The sequence below is a fragment of the Scyliorhinus torazame genome, chromosome 14 (genome assembly GCF_047496885.1).
Source record: "Scyliorhinus torazame isolate Kashiwa2021f chromosome 14, sScyTor2.1, whole genome shotgun sequence".
NCBI classification, from domain to species: domain Eukaryota; kingdom Metazoa; phylum Chordata; class Chondrichthyes; order Carcharhiniformes; family Scyliorhinidae; genus Scyliorhinus; species Scyliorhinus torazame.
This window is the reverse complement of record NC_092720.1, coordinates 5,929,442-5,949,055: the sequence shown is the minus strand read 5'-3', so window position 1 is coordinate 5,949,055 and position 19,614 is coordinate 5,929,442. Positions and strand designations below refer to the sequence as shown.

Below are 19,614 nucleotides of genomic sequence, written 5' to 3'. Positions count from 1 at the left end.
TGGGCTGGCTGGAACCGCTGACAGGTGAGGCAGTTGAGCACTGTGTTGGCGATGTCCTCATTGATGCCGGGCCAGTAAACAGCCTCTCGGGCCCTCTGTCGGCACTTCTCCACGCCAAGATGGCCCTCATGTAGCTGTTCCAAAACGAGCTGGCGCATGCTGTGCGGGATCACGATGCGGTCCAGCTTCAGGAGGGCACCATCGACTACTGCCAGATCGTCTCTGATATTGTAGAACTGCGGGCATTGGCCCTTGCGCCACATGACGGACGGATGGCTCATGACACGCTGTAGTAGAGGGTCAGCCGCAGTCTCGCGGCGAATGTGGATGAGGCGTTCATCCGTGGGTGGCAGATTAGAGGCCGTGAAGGCCACATGGGCGTCAACCAGGCAGACGAACCCCTCTTGTTTACACGGGGTGTTGACTGCCCTGGACAGAGCATCGGCTATCATCAGGTCCTTGGCCGGGGTGTATAGGTGCTGGAAATCGTACCGCCGGAGTTTAAGCAGAATGCGCTGGAGGCGAGGGGTCATATCATTCAGGTCTTTTTGTATAATGTTGACCAGCGGGTGATGGCCGGTCTCGACAATGAATTGGGGGAGGCCGTACACGTAATCATGAAATTTGTCGACCCCAGTCAATAGGCCCAGGCACTCCTTTTCGATCTGCACATAACGCTGTTCCGTGGGGGTCATGGCACGTGACGCATATGCAATGGGGGCCCATGATGAGGCCTCAACGCGTTGCAGGAGCACCGCCCCAATGTCAGATTGGCTGGTATCCATTGAAATTTTTGTTTCCTTCGTGGGGGTCACAAAATGCCAATACTGGGGCCGTGGTAAGCTTGGTCTTAATCTCCTCCCATTCAAGCTCGTGGGCAGGAAGCCATTGGAAGTCTGTCGTCTTCCTGACCAGGTTCCGGAGAGCTGTGGAATGGGAGGTAAGGTTGGGGATGAACTTCCCCAGGAAGTTGACCATGGCCAAAAATCGGAGGACCGCCTTCTTATCTGCTGGCTTCTGCATGGCCGTGATGGCTGCCACCTTGTCCGCATCCGGCGGCACACCCAACCGGGAGATGTGGTCCCCTAAGAACTTGAGTTCCATCTGGCCGAAGGAACATTTGGCTCTGTTGAGGTGAAGGCCTTGGTCGCGTATTTGTTTGAAAACACGCTGGAGGCGACTGATATGCTCCTGCGGGATGGTGGACCAAATGATGATGTCGTCAACATAGACGCGCACACCCTCAATGCCCTCAATCATTTGTCCATGATCCGGTGGAATATTTCTGATGCCGATATAATCCCAAATGGCATCCTGTTGTAGCAGTATCTGCCAAACGGGGTATTAAAGGTACACAGCTTCCTGCTGGACCTGTCCAGTTGAATTTGCCAGATTCCTTTCGAGGCATCAAGTTTGGTGAAGATGTTGGCCCGAGCTATCTCGCACGTGATCTCCTCACGCTTGGGGAGAGGGTAATGCTCCCTCATTATGTTGCGATTCAGATCCTTTGGGTCAATGCAGATCGGGAGCTCGCCGGAGGGCTTCTTTACGCACACCATGGAACTGACCCAGTCAGTTGGTTCTGTCACTCTGGAGTGCACTCCTTGGTCCTGGAGGTCCTGCAGCTGCTGCTTGAGGCGGTCCTTGAGGGGTGCTGGGACTCTGCAAGGTGCGTGAACCACAGGCGTGGCGTCTTGTTTGCGCAGGATTTTGTAAGTGTATGGAAGCGTGCCCATGCCTTTGAAAACGTCACGGTGCTGGTCGATGATGGCATTGAGTTGCGCCCTGAAGTCTGCATCCTGGAAGGCAGACCTGTCCTCTGGAGAGAGAGAGTGTACTCATTGAACAAGGTTTAGGAGTTTGCACGCCTGTGCGCCTAGCACAGAGTCCTTCGAGGAGCCCACAATCTCGAAGGGAAGGATGGCTTTTCGCGAGTTGTGCGTCACTTCGAGTTGGCATGAACCGGTAGCAGGAATGACGTTGCCATTGTAGTCCACTAGTTGGCAGGTCGACGGAAGAATGGTTGGTTGAACCCCAAGTGTCTGAAAGGCTGACCACACTAGGAGATTAGCGGAAGCACCAGTGTCCAGGCGGAATCGTATCTGGGATCGGTTGACCGTCAGGGTGGCACACCACTTGTCTTCTGGATCAATGCTGTGCACCGATAGCGGCTGGTGGTTTTGATTCCGGGACAGCCTGTTCTTTGTTATAACAGCGACTGGAAAAGGCTCCCTCGGGTCCTCAGTGTCACTGGTCTGCGGGAAGTCGGAATCGGACTCGGTTTTGGGGTAGGTAACTGCTTGTTGCAGGGTTGTTCGGAGGTTTATTTCATTTCCTGGTTCAAGTTGAGGCATTGTGCTGTCATTCCAGGTGAAGGAAGGTTGTTTTACAGCTTTAAAAGATTTTGCCTTTGATTTGGGACGTTTCCTCTGTAAATGGACGTGGTCCGGGGCCTCTGACGTCATGACGCGCGTGATGTGGCACGTAGGAGTCGTTTGCACATGCGCAGATCGTGGTTCCTTTAGTGATGGTCGTTTTCGTGATTGCGCATGCACGCGTCGCGCAACTGCGCAAGTGCAGTTCCTTTACAAAGATGGACGCCGACCACAATTGTTCTGTACTCCGGGATTTCAGCCTCATGGTGAGTACTGGCGCTTATCTTACCTTTCCTTGCTGGTTGGATTGTGTTTTCCTCACAGTATTTGCCGAATTTGTCCAGGACTGCCTGGCAGTCGCTCCTGTTTTGCCCCTTAGAGAATTTGAATTTTTAAAAGATTTCTTCTACTCTGGCACCAGCGATGTTGAGGAGAAGCTCTGTTTTTTCAGAATCAGCCAGGTCTTCTAGTTCGGCTGCCAGCAGGAAGATTTCAAACATTTGCCAGAATGCCCGCCAGTTTTTGCAGTGATCGTCGTCGCACTGGAGCTGCTGCGGAACCCGGATCTTGAACATCTTGCCTGGGTATCGTTGCTGGCTGTCACTGCACGCTGAGGTGCCGGCGATGCGGAGCGGCGGCGGCGGGTTGATGTTCTACATACTTCAGGATGCCAGTGGGTTGCAGGTGGGTCTCAGATGTGCTAGTATGCAACCAAACCTGGTACCATGATGTGTTGGGTGTTCTGGATCACAAACAGGTCACCAACACTGGAAGTGGTGCAACTCTCTTTTATTATAAGGTTAACTATATTAACATGCTTGAACTGTGGGTAAATGAAATACCAGCTTTAACTGTTGACCCTTGCCTAGTCCTAACCAGGTGATGCACTCAGCACATGGTGAATGTCTGTGTTGCAGGCTGTGAGCTCTGTGCTCCGAGCTGGCTGATGCTAGAGAGAGCGGGAACTCTCCTGTCCCCTGTCTTTATAGTGTGTGTACTCTCACTGGTGATTGGCTGCGGTGTTGTGTATGCTGATTGGTCCCACTGTGTGTCCATCAGTGTGTGTGTGTGTGTGTCAGCACTATGATATACTGGTGTATATTGTGACAAGCTCCTCACTGCAATGTGTTTCTCTGAACTTCCAGTACATTATTCATGTCTTCATTTGTGAAGACAGAAGCAAAGTATAAATTTAGTTCCTCAGCCATTTCTGTTATGAAGGTGGTGATAATCCACTTTCATGAACTGCTGTAGTCTATGAAGGAACGGTGATATATTTCCAAGTCTGGATGGTCAGTGACTTGGAAGGGAACCTCCAGGTGGTGGGGTTCACATTTCTCCTTCTGCACACCTCATTGAACCAGCTCTCTCCTTCATTGATCCTCATGGAAGGCTAAGGAATATGCTGCATCATCAGACTGCGCCGGTATACAATTCTTCTTAGATTAACAGCCCTCAGCATATCATTGACAACTCCATTTTGAATTGCAGGATTTGTTGCTGATCTGTTCCAATCCTCAAAGCGGTGGTGAAAGAGACAATGAAGAATTTCTGCAGGTAATGCTCTGCCTTCACAGTCTATGTCCCGCCTTCCCACATAGCTTCTCCCCGGTGATGGTTAATATTGCGAAGCACTGATTGGTTAGTTGAGGGGGGGGGGGAGGGGTAATGCAAGTTGTTATTTTGACCTTGTTTGACAGGAAACCCAGATTCTTCCTGGAATTTTGAGGAAATTGTGTGATTCTCAAGGACATTCCCCTGAAGGGTAGATATCATTTTCGCCCCTGGTGGTTCTGTTCTGTTGCTGGAACGGGACCAGTGCCCAAATGGCAATTGAAACATCTATTATCAGTGGGGCATTCTGATGGTGTGACTGTGTTAGGCTGTTACAGAGCCAGGATGTGGGATGGCTTTCTTCATTTGGCCACCAGTTCCCGGCTGTTTGTGAGGGACAGTTTTTTTTAACATTGTGAGGTTGAGACCTCATTGAGCGACTGGATAGTTGCCGCAATGTCTGCCTGATTTCCAATCTTCGCTTCTTGCTATAATGTAGAGATGCCATTGTTGGACTGGGATGAGCACTGTAAAAAGTCTTACAACACTAGGTTAAAGCCAACAGGTTTGATTTGAATCACTAGCTTTCGGAGCGCTGCTCCTTCCTCAGGTAAATGAAGAGTTGGGTTCCAGAAACACATATGTCGACAAAGTCAATGATGCAAGATGATACTTTGAATGCGAGTCTTTGCAGGTAATTAAGTCTTTACTGGTCCAGACGATATGACTGGAGAGAGGGATAATCACAGGTTAAAGAGGTGTGATTTGTCTCAAGACAGGGCAGTTGGTAGGATTTTGCAATCCCAGGCCAGATGGTGGGGTGACTGTAATGCGACATGAATCCAAGGTCCCAGTTGAAACCGTACTCATGCGTGCGGAACTTGGCTATAGGATTCTGCTAGGCGATTCTGTGTTGTCGCACGTCCTGAAGGACGCCTTGGAGAATCTCTTGTTATAGACATAATAGGGGGGTGGGGCGCGCGAGTGGTGTGCTTGCGCTGGGGAGAGGCTCCCGGTGGTCGGTGGCATTTCCGTGTTTACCGGGGCTTTCCCCATGGTTTCGCCGGTCGCGATTTCTTCGGCCATTGGGGCCTGAGGGATGAGTACCGGGTCGGGCAGGTTTGGAGCCGCTGGGGACCCCCGTGACCGGAGGAGCAGGGGCATCGAACCCGAAGCAAGCGGCAGGGGAGGAACGTGGCCTGACGCGAGGCCAGAATCCAGCACGAATGTAAAGGGGAGCAGCGCACACCGGGTGGCCTAGCTAAAAATGAATGTTTGGGTTGTTTGAAGACCGGTCCCAGGAGAAGAGATGTTTTGAATGTCATGTGAGGGTACCTTCAAGACATGGATGTTTAAGCAATGTACCTTCAAGAAAACAGTGATGTCAGTGAGTGGGTGGGGCTGAGCTCAGTCAGCCATTTTGCAGGTTTTTAGGTTCAGTTTTGAAAAAGAGCTGGTGTGTGTCTGTGTGTTTCCAGAGAGTTTGCAGGAAGAAAGCAAGGTGCTGGAGCTGAAGTCACCCAAGCTAATATATCTCTGCCATTCTACAAAAAATATATATATCCTTTAACCTGATGTGATACTGTTTTAAGGTGTTAAGTCTCTTGGAAGTTTGAAGGAACATTTTAAGGAATTATTTACTGTTGCAATATTTTCTGAATTATCTTTGAAGTAAGGGGTGTTAAGAGATCCAATGTTTATTTGAAATGTTAAGTTGAGTTCATGGAATAAACAGTGTTTAGCGTTTAAAAACTCACGTGTCCAAAATTGTAATTCCAGACCTAGGGAAAAAGCTGCATGCTCGGAAAAGCAACAAATCCATTAAAGGGAGAGGTTGGTTGAACTCCATGATACATTTTGGGGTTCTGAAAACTCCTCACCCATAACAATTGGGGGGTCGTCCGGGATAAAAGTCTATCTATTGGATTGGCTTTTGTGAACTTAAAGACAGTGGAGGATTGTTGCTTTTCCGGTGTGGTATTTTAGTTTAAGTGGGGAGAGTGTTGTGAACAATGGCTCTCTCAGAGGCTCAGAAATATTTGGGGCTGGAGAATGTCACACGTAGTACGTTAATGACAGAAACAAAAAGCAGACCGTTAGATTTGGCAAGAACATTGCAGTTCACATTACCTGAAAAAATGCGAAAAGATTAGGTAATTATGGAGGTGGTCAAGCATTTAAAGTTGCCTGAGATAGAGTTTGACTCATTGGAAATGGCAAAAATTCAATGGAACATCAGAAAGAATTAAAGCGGCTGGCATACGAGACTGAGAGAGAGGAAAAAGAAAGAGAAAGAGAGAGAGAGGAAAAAGAAAAGGAGAGAGAAGAAAAGAGAAAAGAAAGAATAGCCCTAGCAGAACAAAAAGAAAGGGACATACAGATCAGGGAAAAAGATAAAGGGAGGGAGTTTGAACATTCAGAAAATGGCCATGAAACATGACAATCAGTTAAAATTGGCAGACGTAAAGGGAAAAGTACAGTTGGATGATAGTGATGAGGATAGTGAGAAAGAGCGTCATAGTTGAAGGCTTGGTGGGAATCTATTTAAATATGTCCAAGCATTGCCACGGTTTGACGAGAAGGAAGTGAAAGCCTTTTTCATTTCATTTGAGAAGGTAGCTAAACAAATGAAATGGCCATAGGACATGTGGGTTTTATGATTCAAACAAAGCTGGTCGGTAGAGCTAGTGAAGTGTTTGAATCACTACCGGAGGAGGTATCTGGAACGTTTGAGGAGGTGAAGAAATCTATTTTAAGTGCATGTGAGCTAGTGCCTGAAGCTTACAGACAAAGGTTTAGAAATTTAGGAAAGAATTTGGCCAAACATACATGGAGTTTGAAAGGCTCAAGCAGAGTAATTTTGGTAGGTGGATAAGGGTTTTGAAAATAGACCAAACATATAAAGCTCTCAGAGAAATTATAATTTTGGAGGACTTTAAAAATTCAATTCCTGTTGTAGTGAGAACTCATGTGGTAAAAACACCAGATAGAAGGAAGACTCACCGGGTGTGTCATGTGTGTATGTGCTTAAAAGGACTTTGAAAGGGAAGGAGAGAAAAAGGAGGTTTTAATGATTCTAACTCAAAGTGACAAATCAAATCCAGATGACTGTGAATTTGACAGAGCTCAAATTAAGTTGGAAAATGAGGGTGTTCTTAAAAATTGGGATGAATTGTTAAGTTACCTTCCAGAGGAAAAACAAACTGACCTGAAAGAGTTATTGATATCACATGGGCAAGTTTGTCGAGATAAATTGGGAAGTACTAAAATGGCAATACATGAGGTAGATGTGGGAAATGCTGTTCCTATCAAACAACATCCATATAGACTTAATCCTTTAAAATTGGCACAGGTTAACAGAGAGATTGAGAGTATGCTTAAAAATGGCATAATTGAAGTGGGTTGCAGCCAATGGAGCTCACCCATAGTGATGGTACCTAAACCCGACGGTACCCAACGGTTGTGTGTGGACTACAGAAAGGTGAATGCAGTTACAAGAATGGACTCTTATCCTGTCCCACCATTGAAGGATTGCATGGAGAAAGTGGGACAATCTGCTTTTATTTCCAACTTCCAGACATGGAAAGAGCATTGAAAACATTGTATGGAGTTCTTCGATCGACTTCAGGAGGCAGGTTTGGTGATGAACCTAGCCGAAAGTGAATTTGGAGAAGCCCGAATCACTTTCCTTGAGGAATTTCCGATATCCACAAGACAAAGGGAAATAATGCGATTTCTTAGCATGAATGGATTTGATCGAACATTTGTGCAAACTTTTTGTGGCGTGATTACTCCACTAATAGAATTGCTGAAGAAAATTCAATGGACAGCGGACTTTCAACAGGCATTTGACTGCCTGAAAGCTGTGATCACCAATGCTCCTGTATTGGAGAATTGCAAGGGACTCTGGTCAGATTGAACTAAAGTATCTGATTCTAAAGAGAAATGCCGAGGAGTAGAGGAATGGATGGATCGTGCAGAGACTTTGTTCAAAGAGACTGTCAATCGAGGAGGATTTCGGTTGGAGGAAGAAGAACAAAGAAAAATGGACTATATTATTGTACCTGTTTGCATGTGTTGTTTTTTTAAAAGAAACAAAAAGGTATATTTACTGTGTACATTTCTTAGTGGATGGTGCAAAAGTGAAAAATGAAACCATCTGGAAGTTAATGGTTTATTATTTCTTTTCTTGGGGAATGTGTCATGTGAGGGTACCTTTCAGACATGGATGTTTAAGCAATGTACCTTTAAGAAAACAGTGATGTCAGAGAGTGGGTGGGGCTGAGCTCAGCTCAGCCATTTTGCAGGTTTTTAGTTTCAGTTTTGAAAAAGAGCCGGCGTATGTCTGTGTGTTTCCAGATAGTTTTCAGGAAGAAAGCAAGGTGCTGGAGCTGAAGTCACCCAAGCTAATATATCTCTGCCATTCTACAAAAAATATATATATCCTTTAATCTGATGTGATACTGTTTTAAGGTGTTAAGTCTCTTGGAAGTTTGAAGAAACATTTTGAGGAATTATTTACTGTTGCAATATTTTCTGAGTTATCTTTGAAGTAAGGGGTGTTAAGAGAGCCAATGTTTATTTAAGATGTTAAGTTTAGTTCATGGAATAAACAGTGTTTTGTGTTTAAAACCCCACGTGTCCATAATTGTAATCCCAGACCTAGGGAAAAAGCCGCATGCTCGGAAAAGCAACAAATCCATTAAAGGGATTTATTCACGTAGGCCATCCCCGACCTGGACACACACGAACTGATAGTTGGTGCAGGAGCCAAAATTGATTGGGCAGGTCACGGCTGTGCTCGATGGTCCCGTCTGGTGGGCGGCAGGGGGGGGGGGGGGGGGCTGGGGGGGCGCGGGGGGGGGGGGGGGTGTAGGCGTTGGATGGGCTAATGGTGGAAATTGGAGGGGTGGACCCTTGGAGGTTTCTGCACCCGAGGGAGCGGGAGTACTCGTTTTTCTCAGCGGTCCCTAAGGTGTACTCGCGGATTGACTTTTTCATGGTCGGGAAGGAGCTGCTGGCTGGAGTTAAAGTGTCGGAGTACTCGGCAATTGCAATATCAGATCATGCTTCGCATTGGGTGGACATGGTACTGGAGAAGGGGATGATACAGAGACAAAGGTGCGAGTTAGATGTGGGACTGTTGGGAGACCAAGGGTTATGTGACAAAATTGAAAAAGTAATCGAGGAATATGTAAGTTTTGACTGCACGAGTCAGGTGCCAAAGGCAGTTGTCTGGGAGGCTTTAAAGGCGGTGGTGAGGGGTGAGATGATCTTGTTCAAGACTAGGCTAGACAAAGAGGAGAGGTTGGAACGTCAAAGGGTAATAGATGAGATGCTGGCGGTGGACAGGAGGTATGCAGAAGATGGGGACCCAGCACAGTTGGAAAAAACTCCAGGCGAGCTTTGACCGACTATCTACCAGGAAGGTGGTACGCCAATTGAAGCGAGCAAGGGGGACAGTTTACGAGCATAGAGAGAAGGCGGGCATGTTGGCAGGTCAGCTCCGTAAGGAGGCTGCGGCAAGGGAAATTGTCCAGGTACGGACATGGCAGCGAAGTTGGTGGTAGCTCCTGATCAAATTAACAAGGTCTTTGAGGAATTTTATGAGAGGTTGTACAGGTCAGAGTCACCTGGGGGAGGCCGGGAGATGCAGGAATTTCTAGCTGGGCTGGAGTACCCAAGGTTAGGGAAGGGGGACAGGGCTACATTAGAGGGGGCGATAGTAGAGCAGGAGATAAAAGATGCGAATGGAAGGCTGCATTCGGGGAAGGTGGCAGGGCCGGATGAGTTTCCAATGGAATATTATACAAATTCAAGGATAAGCTGGTACCGCTGATGGTGGAGATGTTTGAGGAGGCGATAGGGAAGGGGGTGTTACCACAAACTTTCGGGCAGGCGTCGATTTCCCTGTTACTTGAGAAAGATAAGGACCCGACGGAGTGTGGGTCGTATAGGCCCATATCACTTTTAAACGTGGACGCAAAGTTATTGGCGAAGGTACTGGCGGGTAGGCTCGAGGAGTGCCTCCCGAAGGTGATGGGTGAAGATCAGACGGGGTTCGTGAGAGGGAGGCAGCTCTGTCGAACATTGGGATGTTATTGAACGTCGTTATGGCACCGGCGGAGGGGAAGGATACAGAGGTGGTTGTGGCATTGGACGCTGAGAAGGCATTTGACCAGGTAGAATGGGGATACTTGATGGCAGTTCTGGAGCGGTTTGGAATAGGACCCTGATTTGTGGACTGGGTAAAGTTACTATATAAGGAGCCGAGGGCCAGTGTCCGCACAAATAACATCAGCTCAGAATCCTCTCCACCGTGGGACTAGGCAGGGATGTCCTATGTGCTTCTGCTGTTTGCACTCACGATTGAGCCATTGGCCATCGCATTAAGAAGTTCGGGGGTATGGAAAGGAATAGTGCAGGGGGGATAGAGCATGGGGTGTCCTTCTATGACGTTGACTTGTTATTATACGTGTAGGAAACAAGTGTGTCAATGGGGGGAATACTGGAGCTGCTTCGGGTGTTTGGGTCTTTCTCAGGGTACAAATTAAATCCAGACAAGAATGAATATTTTGTGGTGTTTCGGCCAGGGGTGGGGGCAGGGGTGGGGGGGCTGCCATTCCGTAAGGCAGTGACTCCATTTAGATACCTGGGAGTGCAGGTTGCTCGAGATTGGGGGGGGGGGGGGCTCCGCAGGTACAACATTTCTAGTTTGGTGGGGAGAGTGAAAGCTGATCTGGCAAGGTGGGATGGTCTCCCTCTGTCACTGGCGGGTCGGGTTCAGGCGGTTAAAATGAATGTGCTGCCGCAATTCCTGTTTATTTTTCAATGCCTGCCGGTTCTCCTGCCAAAGGCATTTTTTAGAGAGATTGGAGCGATGATCACCTCGTTCATCATTTTATTCAAGGTGTCCAGAATTAGAAAGGTGCCACTTTGATATTATATTTGTAATCAGTTAAGGTAACGTGTAAGAATGGCAGGAGATCCCAGACCCATGTTATGCTCCTCGTGCACAATGTGGGAGCTCAGGGACGCGGCCGATGCCCCTGACTCCTTCATGTGCGGGCAATGTGACCAGCTGCAGCTCCTGTTAGACCGCATGACGGCTCTTGAGCTGCGGATGGACTCACTTTGGAGCATCCGCGATGCTGAGGAGGTCATGGATAGCACGTTCAGTGAGTTGGTCACACCGCAGATTAGGGTTGCTGAGGGAGACAGGGAATGGGTGACCAAAAGGAAGAGAAAGAGCAGGAAGGCAGTTCAGGTGTTCCCTGCGGTCATCTCCCTCGAAAACAGGTATACCGTTTTGGATACTGTTGGGGGAGATGACTCACCAGGGGAAGGCAGTAGTAGCCAGGCTCATGGCACTGTGGCTGGCTCTGCTGCACAGAAGGGCAGGAAAAAGACTGGCAGGGCTATAGTCATAGGGGATTCAATCGTAAGGGGAGTAGACAGGTGTTTCTGTGGTCAAAAACGAGACTCCCGAATGGTACGTTGCCTCCCGGGTGCACGGGTCAGGGATGTCTCTGATCGGCTGCAGGACATACTGAAGGAGGAGGGTGAACAGCCAGTTGTTGTGGTGCATATAGGCACCAACGATATAGGCAAAAAACGGGATGAGGTCCTACAATCAGAATTTAGGGTGTTAGGAGATAAGTTAAAAAGTAGGACCTCAAAGGTAGTAATCTCAGGATTGCTACCAGTGCCACGAGACAGTCAGAGTAGAAATTCAAGAATAGTCAGAATGAATACGTGGCTTGAGAGATGGTGCAGGAGGGAGGGGTTCAGATTTTTGGGACATTGGAACCGGTTCTGGGGGCGGTGGGGTCATTACATATCGAATGGTCTACACCTGGGCAGGACTGGAACCAATGTCCTAGGGGGTGCTTTTGCTAACACTGTTGGGAAGGTTTTAAACTAATGTGGCAGGGGGATGGGGACCAGATTAGGAAGTCATAGAATCATAGAATCATAGAAGTTTACAGCATGGAAACAGGCCCTTCGGTCCAACCAGTCCATGCCGCCCAGTTTTTACCATTAAGCTAGTCCCAGTTGCCCGCACTTGGCCCATAACCCTCTATACCCATCTTACCCATGTAACTATCTAAATGCTTTTTGAAAGACACAATTGTACCCACCTCTACTACTACCTCTGGCAGCCCATTCCAGACACTCACTACCCTCTGAGTGAAGAAATTGCCCCTCTGGGCCCTTCTGAATCTCTCCCCTCTCACCTTAAACCTATGCCCTCTAGTTTTAGACTCCCCTACCTTTGGGAAAAGATGTTGACTATCTACCTTATCTATGCCCCTCATTATTTTATAGACCTCTATAAGATCACCCCTCAGCCTCCTACGCTCCAGGGAAAAAAGTCCCAGTCTATCCAGCCTCTCCTTATAACTCAAACCATCAAGTCCCGGCAACATCCTAGTAAATCTTTTCTGCACTCTTTCTAGTTTAATAATATCCTTTCTATAATAGGGTGACCAGAACTGCACACAGTATTCCAAGTGTGGCCGTACCAATGTCTTGTACAACTTCAACAAGACGTCCCAAATCCTGTATTCAATGTTCTGACCAATGAAACCAAGCATGCCGAATGCCTTCTTCACCACCCTGTCCACCTGCGACTCCACCTTCAAGGAGCTATGAACCTGTACTCCTAGATCTCTTTGTTCTATAACTCTCCCCAACGCCATACCATTAACTGAGTAGGTCCTGGCCTGATTCGATCTGCCAAAATGCATCACCTCACATTTATCTAAATTAAACTCCATCTGCCATTCGTCGGCCCACTGGCCTAATTGATCAAGATCCCGTTGCAATCCTAGATAACCTTCTTCACTATCCACTGTGCCACCAATCTTGGTGTCATCTGCAAACTTACTAACCATGCCTCCTAAATTCTCATCCAAATCATTAATATAAATCACAAATAACAGTGGACCCAGCACCGATCCCTGAGGCACACCACTGGTCACAGGCCTCCAGTTTGAAAAACAACCCTCTACAACCACCCTCTGCCTTCTGTCGTCCAGCCAATTTTGAATCCAATTGGCAACCTCACCCTGGATCCCGTGAGCTTTAACCTTCTGCAACAACCTACCATGCGGTACCTTGTCAAAGGCTTTGCTAAAGTCCATGTAGACAACGTCTACTGCACTGCCCTCATCTACCTTCTTGGTCACTCCCTCAAAAAACTCAATCAAATTTGTGAGACATGATTTTCCACGCACAAAGCCATGCTGACTGCCCCGAATCAGTCCTTGCCTCTCTAAATGCTTGTAGATCCTGTCTCTCAGAATACCTTCTAGCAACTTACCTCCTACAGACGTTAGGCTCACCGGTCTGTAGTTCCCAGGCTTTTCCCTGCTGCCCTTCTTAAACAAGGGCACAACATTCGCCACTCTCCAATCTTCAGGCACCTCACCTGTGGCTGCCGATGATTCAAATATCTCTGTTAGGGGACCCGCAATTTCCTCCCTAGCCTCCCACAACATCCTGGGATACATTTCATCAGGTCCCGGGGATTTATCTACCTTGATGCGCTTTAAGACTTCCAGCACCTCCTCCTCTGTAATATGCACACTTCTCAAGACATCACTATTTATTTCCCTTAGTTTCCTAACATCCATGCCTTTCTCCACCGTGAATACCGATGAGAAATATTCATTCAGGATCTCACCCAACTCTTGTGGCTCTGCACATAGATGTCCTTGTTGATCCTTAAGAGGCCCGACTCTGTCCCGAGTTACTCTTTTCCCCTTTATGTATCTGTAGAATCTCTTTGGATTCTCCCTTGCATTATTTGCCAAAGCAATTTCATGTCCCCTTTTGGCCCTCCTGATTTCCCTCTTAACTCTATTTCGACAATCTCTATACTCTTCAAGGGATCTACTTGATCCCAGTTGCTTATGTACGTCATATGCCTCCTTCTTCTTTTTGACCAGAGTCTCAATATCTCGAGTCATCCAGGGTTCCCTACTTCTACCAGCCTTGCCCTTCACTCTAAAGGGAATGTGCTTACCCTGCACCCTGGTTAACACATTTTTTAAAGCCTCCCATTTACCAGCCGTCCCTTTGCCTGCCAATAGTCTCCCCCAATCTACCTCTGCAAGTTCCTGTCTGATACCATCAAAATTGGCCTTGCCCCAATTAAGAATTTTAACTCTTGGGCCAGACCTATCATTCTCCATAGCTATCTTAAAACTAATGGAATTATGGTCACTTGTCCCAAAGTGATCCCTCACTGGCACTTCTGTCACTTGCCCTTCCTTATTTCCCAAGACGAGGTCAAGTTTTGCCCCCTCTCTAGTCGGTCCATCCACATACTGAATGAGAAATTCCTCCTGAATACACTCAACAAATTTCCCTCCATCCAAGCCCCTAATGCTATGGCTGTCCCAGTCAATGTTGGGAAAGTTAAAGTCCCCTACTACTACCACCCTATTATTCTTGCAGCTATCTGTAATCTCCTTACATATTTGCTCCTCAATTTCCCGCTGACTATTTGGGGGCCTGTAGTACAGTCCTACCAAGGTGATCTCTCCCTTCTTATTTTTCAGTTCCACCCATATAGACTCAGTGGGCGAACCCTCGGATATATCCCCTCTAAGTACTGCCGTGATGTTCTCCCTAATCAAAAACGCCACTCCCCCTCCTCTCTTACCTCCTGTTCTATCCTTTCTATAGCATCTGTACCCCGGAACATTGAGCTGCCAGTCCTGCCCCTCCCTTAGCCATGTTTCAGTCATAGCTATAATATCCCAGTCCCATGTGCCCGTCCATGCCCTGAGTTCATCCGCTTTGCCCGTCAGGCCCCTTGCATTGAAATAAATGCAGTTTAATGTAGACCTTCCTTGCTCTCTGCCCTGCTTTCTCTGGTCATGCTTTACACACTCTCCCTTCCTGCCTTTTGTTTCTGCCCCCACTGACTTCCTACATCGGTTCCCATCCCCCTGGCACATTAGTTTAAACCCTCCCCAACTGCACTAGCAAACACCCCCCGAGAACATTGGTTCCGGTCCCACCCAGATGCAGACCGTCCGATTTGTACAGGTCCCACCTCCCCCAGAATCGGTCCCAATGTCCCAGGAATTTGAAACCCTCCCTCTTGCACCATCTCTCAAGCCACGTATTCATCCTAGCTATCCTGTCATTCCTACTCTGACTATCACGTGGCACTGGTAGCAATCCTGAGATTACTACCTTTGAGGTCCTACTTTTTAGTTTAACTCCTAACTCCCTAAATTCAGCTTGTAGGACCTCATCCCGTTTTTTACCTATATTGTTGGTGCCTATATGCACCACGACAGCTGGCTGTTCACCCTCCCCCTCCAGAATGCCCTGCAGCCGCTCCGAGACATCCTTGACCCTTGCACCAGGGAGGCAACATACCAACCTGGATTCTCGTTTGCGTCCGCAGAAACGCCTGTCTATTCCCCTTACAATTGAATCCCCTATCACTATAGCTCTGCCACTCTTTTTCCCGCCCTTCTGTGCAGCAGAGCCAGCCACGGTGCCATGAACCTGGCTGCTGCCACCTTCCCCTGGTGAGCCATCTCCCCCAACAGTTTCCAAAACGGTAAATCTGTTTTGGAGGGAGATGACCGCAGGGGATCCCTGCACTGCCTTCCTACTCTTCCTCTGTCTGTTGGTCACCCTTTCCCTATCTGCCTCAGTAATTTTAATCTGCGGTGTGACCAACTCACTGAATGTGCTATCCACAACTTCCTCAGCATCGCGGATGCTCCAAAGTGAGTCCATCCGCAGCTCCAGAGCCGTCAAGCAGTCTAACAGGAGCTGCAGTTGGACACACTTCTTGCAGATGAAGGAGTCAGGGACACCAGAAGGGTCCCTGACTTGCCACATCTCACAAGAGGAGCATGACACGGGTCAGTAAAGAGGCAGCAACTAAAGCCAGTAAGGTACTAGATAATAAATTCAATGTGACTCAGGGGAAGAGTAGACAGGGAAGAGATGATGAACGCAAAGAGACAGGTGGTCTGAGGTGCATTTGTTTCAATGCAAGAAGTGTAGCAGGTAAGGCAGATGAACTTAGGGCTTGATTAGTACCTGGGAATATGATGTTATTGGTATGACAGAGACTTGGTTGAGGGAAGGGCAAGACTGGCAACTAAATATACCAGGGTATAGATGCTTCAGGAGGGATAGAGAGGGAGGTAAAAGGGGTGGAGGAGTTGCATTACTGGTCAGAGATGATATCACAGCTATGATTAAGGAGGGCACGATGGAGGATTCAAGCACTGAGGCAATATGGGTAGAGCTAAGAAATAGGAAGTGTGCACTAACATTGTTGGGACTTTACTACAGGCCTCCCAAAAGCGAGCGTGAAGTAGAGGTACAAATATGTAGACAGATTATAGAAAAATGTAGGAGCAATAGGGTGGTCGTGATGGGAGATTTTAACTTCCCCAACATTGAATGGGACTCATGTCGTGTTGGAGGCGTAGATGGAGCAGAATTTGTAAGGAGCATCCATGAGAGTTTCTTAGAGCAGTATGTAAATAGTCCAACTCGGGAAGGGGCCATACTGGACCTGGTATTGGGGAATGATCCCGGCCAGGTGGTTGAAGTTTCAGTCGGTGATGACTTTGGGAATAGCGATCACAATTCCGTAAGTTTTAGAATATTCAGGGACAAAGATGAGAGTGGTCATAAAGAAAGAGTGCTAAATTGGGGAAAGGCCAAGTATAACAAAATTCGGCAGGAGCTAGGGAATGTGGATTGGGAGCAACTCTTTAAAGTTGGATCCACATTTGAAATGTGGGAGTCTTTTAAGGAAAGGTTGATTAGAGTGCAGGACAGACATGTCCCTGTGAAAATGAGGGATAGAAATGGCAAGATTAGGGAACCATGAATGACAGGTGGAATTGTGAGACTAGCTAAGATGAAAAAGGAAGCATACATAAGATGTAGATGACTTAAAACTGATGAAGCTTTGGAAGAATATCGGGAAAGTAGGACAAATCTCAAACGCGCAATAAAGAGAGCTAAAAGGGGTCATGAAATATCTTTGGCTAACAGGGTTAAGGAAAATCCCAAAGCCTTTTATTCGTATTTCGGAGCAAGAGGGTAACTGGAGAAAGGATTGGCCCACTCAAAGACAAAAGAGGGAATTTATGCATGGAGTCAGAGGAAATGGGTGAGATTCTTAATGAGTACTTTGCATCGGTATTCACCAAGGAGAGGCGCATGACGGATGTTGAGGCTAAGGATGGATGTTTAAATACTCAAAATCAAGTCCGCATCTGGAAGGGGGATGTTTTGGGTATTCTAAAAGGCATTAAGATGGACAGGTCCCCAGGTCCTGATGGGATCTATCCCAGGTTACTGAGAGAAGCGAGGGAAGAAATAGCTGGGGCCTGAACAGATATCTTTGCAGCATCCTAGAGCACGGGTGAGGTCCCGGAGGACTGGAGAATTGCTAATGTTGTCCCTTTGTTTAAGAAGGGTAGCAGGGATAATCCAGGGAATTATAGACCTGTGAGCTTGACATCAGTGGTAGGCAAACTGTTGGAGAAGATACTGAGGGATAGGATCTATTCACATTTGGAAGAAAATAGACTTATCAGTGATAGGCAGCATGGTTTTGTGCAGGGAAGGTCATGTCTTACAAACCTAATAGAATTCTTTGAGGAAGTGACAACGTTAATTGATGAGGGAAAGGCAGTAGATGTCATATACATGGATTTCTGTAAGGCGTTTGATAAAGTTTCCCATGGCAGGTTGATGGAAAGAGTGAAGTCATATGGGGTTCAGGGTGTACTAGCTGGTTGGATAAAAAACTGGCTGGGCAACAGGAGACAGAGAGTAGTGGTAGAAGGGAGTGTCTCAAAATGGAGAAAGGTGAACCTAAATTTAAAATTTTTTTTTAAAAAAATAAAAAATTTGAGTATTTGGGAACTAATTAAACATAATAACTTAATTATAATTTAGAGGATATCTAAGCCAGAGATCGGAGAATATTATAGTTAGCTATCGCATTTCTATTAGAAATCTAGTGCTAGGAAACAGATAGTTGACAGTAACTTTGCAATTTAAAAAAAAAGTATTTAAAAAAAAGACAAATTTTAATTTTAATTAATTGACACAATGTCAGTTAGAGGGGTGCTGTGCTCTGACTGTGAGATGTGGCAGGTCCGGGAGGCTTCCAGCGTCCCGGATGGCTTCATCTGCAGAAAGTGCACCCAACTGCAGCTCCTCACAGACCGCATGGTTCGGTTGGAGCAGCAATTGGATGCACTTAGGAGCATGCAGGTGGCGGAAAGCGTCATAGATCGCAGTTATGTAAATGTGGTCACACCCAAGGTGCAGGCAGAGAAATGGGTGACCACCAGAAAGGGCAGGCAGTCAGTGCAGGAATCCCCTGTGGTTGTCCCCCTCTCGAACAGATATACCCCTTTGGATACTGTCGGGGGGGATAGCCTATCAGGGGAAAACAGCAGCAGCCAGAGCAGTGGCACCACGGCTGGCTCTGATGTTCAGAAGGGAGGGTCAAAGCGCAGAAGAGTAATAGTAATAGGGGACTCTATAGTCAGGGGCACAGATAGGCGCTTCTGTGAACGTGAAAGAGACTCCAGGATGGTATGTTGCCTCCCTGGTGCCAGGGTCCAGGATGTCTCCGAACGGGTAGAGGGAATCCTGAAGGGGGAGGGCAAACAGGCAGAGGTCGTTGTACATATTGGTACAAACGACATAGGCAGGAAGGGGCATGAGGTCCTGCAGCAGGAGTTCAGGGAGCTAGGCAGAAAGTTAAAAGACAGGACCTCGAGGGTTGTAATCTCGGGATTACTCCCTGTGCCACGTGCCAGTGAGGCTAGAAATAGGAAGATAGAGCAGACAAACACGTGGCTAAACAGCTGGTGTAGGAGGGAGGGTTTCCGTTATCTGGACCACTGGGAGCTCTTCCGGGGCAGGTGTGACCTGTATAAGATGGACGGGTTGCATCTAAACCGGAGAGGCATAAATATCCTGGCCGCGAGGTTTGCTAGTGTCACACGGGAGGGTTTAAACTAGTATGGCAGGGGGGTGGGCACGGGAGCAATAGGTCAGAAGGTGAGAGCATTGAGGGAGAACTAGGGAATAGGGACAGTGTGGCTCTGAGGCAGAGCAGACGGGGAGAAGTTGCTGAACACAGCGGGTCTGGTGGCCTGAAGTGCATATGTTTTAATGCAAGGAGCATTACGGGTAAGGCAGATGAACTTAGAGCTTGGATTAGTACTTGGAACTATGATGTTGTTGCCATTACAGAGACCTGGTTGAGGGAAGGGCAGGATTGGCAGCTAAACGTTCCAGGATTTAGATGTTTCAGGCAGGATAGAGGGGGATGTAAAAGGGGAGGCGGAGTTGCGCTACTTGTTCGGGAGAATATCACAGCTATACTGCGAGAGGACACCTCCGAGGGCAGTGAGGCTATATGGGTAGAAATCAGGAATAAGAAGGGTGCAGTCACAATGTTGGGGGTATACTACAGGCCTCCCAACAGCCAGCGGGAGATGGAGGAGCAGATAGGTAGACAGATTTTGGAAAAGAGTAAAAACAACAGGGTTGTGGTGATGGGAGACTTCAACTTCCCCAATATTGACTGGGACTCACTTAGTGCCAGGGGCTTAGACGGGGCGGAGTTTGTAAGGAACATCCAGGAGGGCTTCTTAAAACA

General features: G+C 47.6%; 1 protein-coding gene across 1 annotated transcript in view; it reads left to right on the top strand.

Moving 5' to 3' along the window:
- Positions 1–3,864: 3,864 nt before the first annotated feature.
- Positions 3,865–19,614, top strand: part of LOC140389239 (uncharacterized) — a 66,721-nt gene continuing 50,971 nt past the window's right edge. The window contains exon 1 of the mRNA XM_072473410.1: positions 3,865–3,932. The gene's annotated coding sequence lies outside the window, so the exon portion shown is untranslated. The remainder of the gene's footprint in view (positions 3,933–19,614) is intronic.